The sequence below is a fragment of the Papio anubis genome, unplaced genomic scaffold (assembly GCF_008728515.1).
Source record: "Papio anubis isolate 15944 unplaced genomic scaffold, Panubis1.0 scaffold2024, whole genome shotgun sequence".
NCBI lineage: Eukaryota > Metazoa > Chordata > Mammalia > Primates > Cercopithecidae > Papio > Papio anubis.
Window position 1 is genome coordinate 1 of NW_022162049.1, and position 7,357 is coordinate 7,357.

General features: G+C 34.6%; 1 non-coding gene across 1 annotated transcript; it reads right to left on the minus strand.

Moving 5' to 3' along the window:
• Window positions 1-6,458: 6,458 nt before the first annotated feature.
• LOC116272797 lies at window positions 6,459-6,622 on the minus strand. The gene has a single exon (XR_004181360.1). It is a non-coding gene; the product is annotated as a U1 spliceosomal RNA (small nuclear RNA).
• Between the last annotated feature and the right edge of the window lie 735 nt (window positions 6,623-7,357).

Genomic DNA, 7,357 nt, shown 5'->3' on the forward strand with positions numbered 1-7,357 from the left:
AAAGGTGAATATGTAATTCCTAAATTTTGGTGTTCTTTATACTCAAGCTCATTATTATTATTATTATTATTTTACTTTTTTCTATAGATATTGATAGAAACTAAATTTTAAAATCAGAATAGTTTAACTGTAGTAAATGGTTTTCCTGCAATTTCTTCATTTTTTTCTTTTCAGCAGGCAGAAATAGTTTGTCTTTCAGCTACTAGTGTCTCAGCGTTTATCATTTATAGAAATTACAAATCACACTTTCTGTGATTCTGTTTCCTAGATCCAGTAAATTATATCATACAAACATTACAGTCGGGGTAGCGTTATTTTTAGTAGAGTCCTCATATGGAATGTTCACCAATGTTTGGTTAACAGCCACTATTGGAAGAAAAATTGGAATGGGAGTTCTGATACTATAGCCCATGTTACACCTAGGGTGTTGAATTTAACACATATAGACATGGTTAATCGCAACAGCAAGAAGCAAATGAAACAGACAGAATATAAAATTTCAAATTAGGTACCTTACCTTTGTAGTTGGTTGCTTGTGCTTTATGTTGTCTCAGCACTGTACTGTGGCAATGCATATCTGTCTTTTTCCTTTTTCTATGCAATGAGCTTCTCCAGGGCAGGAACTGGGTGTTGTTTATTTCTTCCTCACAAACTTAAGACACAAGGAAAATCATACAGAAACCTCTTAGGTACTTGTAAACCAACTGTATTTTGCTCTATGTCTACAATCATGTTTTGACTTTTGGAGAGTCTGACTATACTCCCCTTCCTTCCACAACTAGATTTAACAGGTATATATATTGAGTGTTAATAATTCTGATTTCATCATGCAAATAACCTTACATAATTTGGAAAAGGTATTATTCTCAAAAGAAGACACTGAATCCTACAAAGTCTAAGTAACTTATTCCACAGAGTTACTCATGGCAGAGGACTCATTTGTCTTTACTCCTGCTTACTTGATCAAACTTTACTATATTACATAGCCCCTAGTGTATATTATTATTTTACTTCTCTATTCTGATAACTTTTCTGTGAACTCAGTTATAATAGCCCATGTTTGAAATAAGCAATCATAGTAAAAATTAAATAGTAAATTGAGTACTTTGAAAATTAGGAGTATAAAATATATATATATATAATTTTATTCAGTAGCTTTTGGTAATTGTTTCAACTTATTTGCTTATATTTATAAACTTAAATTGTGCATTACTGATTTTTATTGGTCTTTAATGTTGATCTCAAAGATAATTTACTACATTTTTACTTATTTGAAGACAAACCAGATTTAAGTAAGACAGGAGATAGAAAAGGATACAGTATTAATGTCCTAGGAAGCCTTCAAGACATCTTTGTTCATTTAGCAGTTTTCATACTACAATCATATGTACCCAAAGAATTTTGGTAACAGTTAAGGTAAATTTTAGGTGAGTGATTATTTCAGTTGTATAAAAACCTCAATACATCAACTAAACACAATTCGGAAAAGAAAGGCTTCATTTAAGGAACATTATATTAAGTGAAATTGCCAGGAAATATAAAGGACAAGGATTGCAAGTTTTTACTTATATGTGAGAATTAACAAAGTTGATCTTATAGAGGTAGAGAATAGAATGACAGATTATTATAGGCTGTGAAAGATATTGAGTAAACAAATATGTCCATGGATTGGCCGTTAAAAATATGGTTAAAAAGGAATAGGTTCTAAAGTTTGATTGTGTAGAAGGGAGATTACAGGTATGAATAATTTATTATAAATTTCAAAATAACTAGAAGTTTAGATTTGGAAAGTTGTTTAAACAAATACGTCATATACAACTGAAATGATTAATATACCAATTACCAATATGCCATTTAAAAATGTGGTCATAGCTCATTGGATGCATGTATCAAAATAATACTTCTACTTTGTAAATATGTAAAATTATAATACATCAATTTAAAATAACAATAAACGGTAGTGTATTTAAATAAGAAATTTCACTAAAGCTGGCCATTTTTGAATGGGAAAAGGCTCTTTCTCTCTACACAATGGGGCTTTGTGATTGAAATTCTGATTTTAGAAGTACTTGCAACATGTTCATTGGCAGAATGAGGCCGTGGCAGAAAACCCCCGCATGCCCCTTTTCAGCATTAGTTGAAAATTGTGGTCCAGGGCATGCCTGGATGCCATGAAACAATATGGGCCATTGGGAAGATAATTATTAGCCTGTCTTGCTTTGGCGTTGAGACTGCTTCTTTGACTGAAGACCGTAAAAACAATTGTAAAACTTACAGCTTACCTCTAATGTATTTGGGCAAACTAGGAAACAGCCTAAAGATAAGTGCTCAGAAAACTTCCGAAATAACATTTAAAAAATGGCTGTATAGTGGAAAATGTTAACAGGGAATTGCAAGGAAATGCTCATCCTGTTCAAGAGCAGGTCGCCTGGTATTTTCTAGCATCGAGTTTGGAACCATCTCAGGAATTACTGGATCACACTATCACATGGGCAGTGCCTTTGAAGAGCTCTCTAATGACAATAACAACCTGCTTGGTTGACGAATGGCAGTTTCAAGGTGGATGAACAATGTCCTGTTGGCAGGCTTTCACAGAGACCTGTGAAATGAAAAAAACAATTAAAGATGGAAGGAGCAAATTAGCTCTATGATTGAACTGCTCTTCTTTAAATTAAGGATTAAAAACATTAAACTTATATTTTATAAAGGCAATTGTTTGAATTTATGAATAGTAAGTAGTAATCAATGTCCTGGCCACGTGAACAACAGAAAACTGGACTTTCAAACAGATGTCGGTATGTGACACATGGACTTTCAATGGACTGAGTCACATCCTTGCATCTACATTATAGTAAAAGTTTAAGGAGTACATGAAAGAAGGACATGTTGATTCTTATTTGAAGAATCCTCTGGAGGATGATTGGGAGGTGATTAGAAACAGGACATTATGATGTATTCACTTGAAGTGGCGACCTTGTAGAGGTGCAGCAGTAATGCAGAGATAAGATAATCTACACTTATTTCTCTTGTACTCTCTAAGGAACAGAAATTCCAAAATCTAAGTCTAGGCCAGAAGAGAAACACAGACTGCAAATAACAATAGGCCAAATAGGAAGGCCCATAACATAGTTGGATTACAAGGTACCAATACCAGTAGCCCTGATAGTGTCTTTGTAGTTCTTGACTAACGTAGACTGAATTTTTGCATTCACAGTGGTCGATGCTAATGCTTATATACTCTAAAAAGATAAATACATAGTATATTGTAACCAGTTTGAACAAACGAATTGTTGTCCCTCATGCTATGCACCACATTTCATATCCCATTGTTTCCAACAATGGACAGAGAGATATTACATCGAAAGGAAAAACAATTATATGAATTATTTAAAATCAGAATGCACTTATATCTTCAGCAAACCATATATCTAAGAACAAAAGCTTTAACATAATATAGAAATAAACCAGGGGACCTACTGCTTTCAAGGAAAATTGTGACTGGCAACCAAAGCAGTCAGAAATCTTGGTTCAATGGTACTTCCAAGTACTGTGCATTCTGATAATATGCACTTAACTGGAATTAGATGTAGCCAAGTTTTAGAAGCGTCACCTAAATTCTACCACAAAAGTGCCCCCAGCACAAAAATTACAATCTACCATGTCACACATTGTGACATATGAAAATTGTGCATATTACTTTTAATATTTTAGAATTTCTATTAAAAATATTTCAATGTTCTTTATCTCAAAAATAAATAAAACTATCAAACATTAAAGATGAAGAACTCGTAGAATAAAGATCAGCTTTTTTAAAATATATTTTTTCCCCTGTTTTATATTTTTCTGATTATAAAAAAATAAGGTTTCTGAGCAATACAGCTTTTACTCTGGGCAACTGTTGTAATTTAGGTAATTCCATCCCTTGGCTATGTGAACTTGGTGAGAAGTCATACTAACTGTTACAGCACAAGAAAAGGTTTCAAGTGATTAACATGGCTGGGTGCCATGGTTCACCACCTGTAATCCCAGCACTTTGAGAGGCTGAGGCAGGTGGATCACAAGGACAGGAGATCCAGACCACCCTGGATAACAAGGTGAAACCCTTTCTCTACCAAAAATATAAATTTAGCCCGTGATACTTTTTATACATAGTCACCAGCTACTTGGGAGGCTGAGGCAGGAGAATCGCTTGAACACGGGGCAGTGAGAGTTGTAGTGGGCCAAGTTTGAAACCACTGCATTCCAGCCCTGGCAACAAGAGCAAAACTCCGTTGGAAAAAAAAAAAGAAAGAAACTGGTGGCGGGATCCGGCAACGGGCGGGCCGGGCGGGCGGGCGGGTGAACCGGGCAGACGGGCCAGCGTTGGGCGGGCTGGGTGGGCAGGCGAACCGCGCCGCCGCCGCCGCCGCCGCTGCAACGGGATCGAACCGCTGCCCGCAGATCCCCAGAATATTTTAACAAAAATATTTGTTTTAACTTCGAAGTGCTCATAAATGGTTATTATTTATATTTTTGGTCACTATTCTTTTTTTTTTTGTAAACTACATATTAAAGCACATAAAACTGTTAATTTTTACTGCCCGTGTATTTTGAGAAAGACTAAATAAGTCACTTTATGCTCTTACTGAAATATCAAACATTTTTATGAACTAGGAAAAGGCAGTACCTAATTACAAAGAAAATATAACAAAGGTAAAATAAAACATGACCCCACTTAAAGTATTCTTCCTCTAATCCTCTTGCCAAAGCTGTCGTAGATAATTTTTTAAAAATTTGCAGTCACAGCTAATATGTTACAAAATATGTAAGAAAATAATAATTGAATACCATATAAGTAAAGATCAAAATTAGTTTGAAAAATAAAAATAAAACTTTATTTATTTATTTTGCCTGTTGATACATAAAGCCTGTTGGATGAGGATATAATGGAGCATCTTCTGTTGGAGAGGACTTACGCTCATCTAAGGCACCTTGGTCATCTGGCTGCAGATTATAAATATTTTAAATATTGATAATTTGATTATAAAAGTAACTTTATACCTTCTATTTAATTTTCTTCATTTAGAATACAGTTGTAATAAATGCAGACAAGCTGGCATCTTTAACATCTTCACAACTCCTGCAAATGATTTATTATTCAGGGAGAAAAATCTGAGTTATTTTAGCTACATAGTTCTAGTCCATTTTCACACAAGTCGACTTTCCAAAAATTGACTTTTCAAGACCAAGAAAACCAATGCTAATCATTTAATAAAATACATATTTTTTAATGATCGCCATTCTAACTGGTGTGAGATGGTATCTCGTTGTGGTTTTGATTTGCATTTCTCTGATGGCCAGTGATGATGAGCATTTTTCATGTGTTTGTTGGCTGTATGAATGTCTTCTTTTTTTGAAATGTCTGTTCTAAGGAAACAACAGGTGCTGGAGGATGTGGAGAAATAGGAACACTTTTACACACTGTTGGTGGGATTGTAAAGAAACTAGGTTTAGCCATTATGGGGAAAACAGTCGCGGCGATTCCTCCAAGGATCCTAGAACTAGATGTACCATATGACCCAACCATCCCATTACTGAGGATGTTTTGGTTACTTCTAAAATAGTAGCATGGTGCATGCATGTGTTTGTTTGCACTATTTGCAATGTAGGGCTTTGGGATGTTAGATATTAATGGGTGACAGATTTGGTTAAGAAAATGTCTTTTATATACCATGGAATACTATGCAGCCATCAAAGGATGAGTTTGTGTCCTTTGTAGGGACATGGATGCAGCTGGAATCCATCATTCTTAGTAAACTATCACAAGAACAGAAACCAAACACCGCATGTTCTCCTCATAGGTGGGAACTGAACAATGAGATCACTTGGACTCAGGAAGGGGAACATCACACACCAGGGCCTATCATGGGGGAGGGAGTGGGGAGGATTGCATTGGGAGTTATACCTGATGTAAATGACAGGTTGATGGGTGCAGCACACCAACAAGGCACAAAAGTAGCATATGTAACAAACCTGCACGTTATGCACATGTACCCTACAACTTACAGTATAATAATAATAAATAAATTTTAAAAAAACATATTTTAAGGGCAATATTAATACATAAACATAGGCTCACACATTTAAAAATTACTTCTCTTTCTCCCAGATTTATCTGCTGCCCTTTGGGGTTTTCCCCCATCCCCTCAGCTAGATAAAGTTCTCAAGCATTTGTAACTGTCATCCTAGCACTGTTTGATCTTTCTAAGAAATAGCCATTTGATGTCTTATTCTTTTCTACTGGAGGAGACCAATATTTGTAGGCACACTGAATTGTTTCCAGTACATGGTCTTCTTTCAAGTTTCTATATCCACTAAATAAGTCAAATTTCTTTCTTTTCTTTTTTCTTTTCTTTTCTTTTCTTTTCTTTTCTTTTCTTTTCCTTTCCTTTCCTTTTCTTTCTTTTCTTTTATTTTTCCATGGGAAAATGCAAATACAGTCCTTCACTTCCACAAATTATGCAGCTGCATTTCCCATGTTTGGGTAAACCGCAGGGGTCAGCACATCCAGAGTTCAATAGATCTGCCTTGTCCTGGGAAAGCCACCATCGTGATCATGATATCTCCTCTGGCAGGGAAGTATCCATTTTCTTTTTATGACTTCTATTTTCCTTAGAATGAAAATACAACTACAACTATAAATGTGATAGAATTTTTTTTAAAATTTCAGTATCAGCTTAAAATGTTAATTTCAATCATCCATGATTACTCTCTTATAAAAAATTTCTTAATTCTGACACAGGCTTCTACAAAATTGTGAGAAAAACACTATGGTAAACAATGAAACAACTACTAAATAAAGCTACCATACATTTTATGCACTGATATGTTCATTTTTGGTATTGACTCTTAGAGCGTTCTATTGTATTTAACAGCCATTCTAGGTCTTCTGGAATTTTATTATGTGCACTATGAGCTTTAAAAATAAGCAGATAAAAATTATTTGTAATATCTAGTAGTAGCTTATATTTTATTGCCTAATATGTGCCATTCAGAACAAGTTTTTGAGTTAATATAACTAATAGTTGAGTTAGTTTCCTAAGCGGGTATCATTAGGAAATCCATTTAACAAATAAAAAATCAATTACAGTTAGGAGAAATACTTTGCAAAATATTACAGATTTAGCCATTTGAGGAGGCAGCTAGCAATCTGACTCAAATATCTGCCCTCTTGGCATATTACAAATTTAAAATGTTTTGGCTAAATATACTATCCATGCATTACTACAAGTGAATTAAATACAGTAATGCTATATTACTTTCCATAGTTCTGTCTTTTATTCTATACCTAGGATTATGCTCTGTGGCCGAGGCTGGA